The sequence below is a fragment of the Chenopodium quinoa genome, unplaced genomic scaffold, assembly GCF_001683475.1.
Source record: "Chenopodium quinoa cultivar QQ74 unplaced genomic scaffold, ASM168347v1, whole genome shotgun sequence".
Taxonomy (NCBI): domain Eukaryota; kingdom Viridiplantae; phylum Streptophyta; class Magnoliopsida; order Caryophyllales; family Amaranthaceae; genus Chenopodium; species Chenopodium quinoa.
In genome coordinates this window covers 7,176,063-7,180,135 of record NW_018742390.1, presented here as the reverse complement: position 1 = coordinate 7,180,135, position 4,073 = coordinate 7,176,063, and positions in this window count along the sequence as shown.

Genomic DNA, 4,073 nt, shown 5'->3' with positions numbered 1-4,073 from the left:
TCCTCTTTCTAATAACAAAATACACGCGTTAGTAACTTCGAGGAAAATAAACAAACAATTAAATCAATTAATTGAAATAGAGATTTGGGACCAAACCCACTGAAATTAAAACCTTTCACGTCTAAGGGGAAGACAACTTCGAACTTGGCTAGGTGTTTCTAGATCTTGTGAATGCAGAATTTTGTGTGAAAAAGGCTAGTTTATAAAAGAGAGAGAGAGAGTAATCAAGAGATTCTTGATCAAAATTGGTGAAAGAGAGAATTCCTAAGAATTGATGATTGAAAAGGGAGGTTTTTGGTTGCTATTTATAGAGAAAATATGCCAGATATGATAAAAAACACGAATAAGAGTTTCGAAAAGAATAAAACACGACCGCAGCACCAAACACGCGCCTGTCGCCAGACGCTGAGCGTGTTGCGAGACGCCAGGTCTGTCGCCAGGCAACGGAGCTGTCGTATGGCGCTGGAAATAATTTTCCACGCGTTTTCTTACTTTGATAAAATTTAACCGTACGAGAGGGCAAAATCGTATTTTCCTTAAAAACCTCTTTTATTTTAATTAAAACTCTTAAAAGTCAACTAAAGTCAATTTATCAATGCTAATTAAATTAGGATTCAAAAGAACCTTCTAGAAGAATCTAGAAGACTATAATCAATCCTAATCGAATTAGGAATGATAAATCAATCTTAGGCCCTCCTCTAGATCATTAGGCCGTAAATAAAGACCAAACCGGGCCCAGTTTAGTAATTTGGCCATAACTTCCTCATTACTCATCAGAATTGGGCTTATAATATATCTTTGGAAAACTCTTTTCAAACCCGACCCAACTACACCATTATTGTACCCTTGATATGAACCAAACCAAGCAGGATTGGCTGTTTTCTTAAAATAGGTTTTCAAAAACAGATAGAAAGAAAAGAATTAAAAACTAACCGCAACATTAGACTTTCAACACTTTCACTTCATTCGATTATGATTCGACGTTAAAGGTACTCATCACCAGGTTTTGTTTTAGGGAGACACAAATGGGTGTCTACAAGTACCAATCAACCTGAATCTGTGTAATAGATCGTTAGATTATGGCCAAGAACATCAAAGTACTTGGATAAGTAACAGGATGAGTTCTTGACTTGTGGAAAAAAATAAAATTTGAGAATTGATGTTGCAAGCACAAACCTTAACAAGGATTAGATCCTTAACAAGGAAGTTGTTTATAAGCACGAGCTAACAATGAGTTGTGGCTTGAGAATGGCAACATTGATGTGCATCCATATGTAATGTGCTAGAATTTAAAGTAAATTTCCATGATCACAAGTGATTAGAATACCCCAAATCATTGTGAGACGTTTGGTGTGAAACCAAAGCAAAGCATCATTAATAAGTCTACTAAAGTATATGTTGAGAATATTGTTGCCTTAAAGGCGATAATAAAGAAGATGTTCTATGGAAAGTTCATTGTTGAGCGTTAATTATTGTAGGTTGTTAAGTTGAAGATCTCAATCATGAAAATGAGTGGGAGCCATTACTTGGACAATAAATCTTATATCACATATAATCCATGTCACTATCAAATTTTATCATCTTATTTATGACTGTGATCATTAATGAAGATGCTAAGATTAGAAAAGTAATTATAACTAAACTATGCAATAAGTGAATGACAACATTCACAATTGCATGAAAGAAATCAAGCATATTAGATATAGGTGTGGTTTCTATAAATGTTTTATAAAGTGTGTTACTCTTAAAACAATCAGAAAAACCATTTATCATAAGATGAACCATTCAGGTTTTATAGTAATTTAAAATTTCATGCAATTTTTATCACTCCGTTTGCTATTTAATTGTGGTTTAGAATTTAATAATGCGTTCATTCGATTCTTGGAATATTCAAAATAGGGTATCAAGACCAGTCTTGGTAAGGAAACACCTATTAAGTGAACATTGAATATTATAATCCAAAATTATCCCTAATCAAGGTAATTTAAACGATGGACGATTAATGACCATTAAGATTAGTTTTTAGATTGATTTATAGCACCGTTTCTTGTGCTACAAGGACATGATCGTCATAAATCATTTACACATGTATTGGTTTAGAACCATACTGGATCGACCTATGAGAATACTTTAAGTGATTAAAAATCGTCATAAGTATACTTCTCATTATTGCTATCAGAACCTATTTCCTCGACCATGAGTATTGTGAGCTTTCTTGTTTGAGTACTAGTCCGCTTTGATGATTGTCAAACGTCTTCCGTAATAGGGGATTATAACAGCATCACTCGGGCGGCTAGGTCCTCTCAGTAAGAGAAGCTACATTACAAGACTGGAAATGTCCCCCTACTAAAATAGTGAAGATGTCTTTGTTGTTTACAAGGCCTCTCGTAGAGCGAGACTGTAAAATGCATGGCCATGCTCGAATGGATTTTAGAAATCATCTGTTTATTGACAATCGAACTCGGAATCGAGAAACCCTTCTGGACGTAATAAGGGTGACAAATAAAATCATACCTTATAGTTCATGAAGAGGCATTAAGTGACATAGGAAAAGGGTTATACAATAAAAGCACACTTGTTCGAAAGGACAAGTAGGAGATTGAAAGGAATGGTGTCCTTCGAACAAGTGTATTATTCTGATAGTGGGTTTAGAATTATTATAAAGCTAATATATTCAGTAAGGTCAAGTTATCGGAATGCCTGGGTAGAGGTCGCCTCCAATTAGTAACAGTAATGCGTAATTAATATAACAGCTTAATCTTAACTGAACCCTTCGGGTCACACCCAAGCAACTAACGAGCCAAAGCGACGAATTAATTCGGAAGGAATTAATAAGTCGACTGAGTAATTTATATTTAGAATACGGAAATTCGAGCTTGGAGCGTCAAAATCGAGCGTCGGAGAATCTCAAATGTCGAGCCAAAATTCAGGAATTGGCGAGAGTTTCAAGTAACAAGCGAAAACCCTAGCCACGCAAAAACAAGGGAAGCGCGCCAAATTGGAGCGTGCCACGTGGTAGCACACATGGCAGCACGCCGTGTGCTAGACCTGGAAATCCTGACCCAGACCCAATGACCCGACCCATGACCCGTAATGAACTCAAAACTAGTAACCCGAAATTGACCCAAAACCCGAATTAACCCGACCCGGCCCATACCCGACCCGAAGTGGAACTGACCCGACCTTGACCCGAAACCCGAAATGACCCAATCCGAAATGACCCGACCCGAGATGACTCGACCTGAAGTTGACCCGGGACCCGAAATGACCCGACCCGAAGTTGACCCAAGACCCAAAGTTGACCCAACCCAAAAATGACCTGACCTTTAACTTCTTTTAGTAAATAATTATATAAGTTATAAAAAGTTTATATTAGGAAATTATACATTAAAATAAACGCAACAACATCTTACATGACTACATTGACTTTCATATAATAGCTAAAAAAGATTGTCAAAGTGAGATGTGTGAATAGTGCAAAATGTCAAATCGTTTAGAGTAATTTGGGACGGAGGCAACATAAGAATAATTCAAAGAAATTATTCCAATAATGACAATGATAATAAGAGTACGTATTAATTAAAACTAAGATCAATAAGAGAGTGAGGAATAACTCTATTAGTTAGAGCATCCCTCTTAGTTTCAGGAGATCCTGAAAGTGATTCTTAGTCTAAACACAAAAAAATAAAAAAGGTTAATAAAAGTCAAACAATTACTATTACCTCCGTTACATATTATTTGCAACGATTAGACATTTTTCCTCTCTACTTTATGTCAAATCGTTGCAAATAATATGTAACGGAGGTAGTATAATCCATGAAAAAATAGCCTTAATAAATATAGTGAGTTTTTTGTCAAAAAAAATAAATAAATATATATAAAGAGTTGAATTTAACCCAATAAATCACCCGAATATGACTCGACTCGAAGTTGACCTGACCCGAAGTTGACCCAAAAATTGGACCTGAAAATTGACCCGACCTGAACTGACCAGACTCGAAAATTGACCTGACCCAAACTCGACCCGATGTGTTGACCCGATACCCGACCCGACCCGATTATTAGTCGACCTA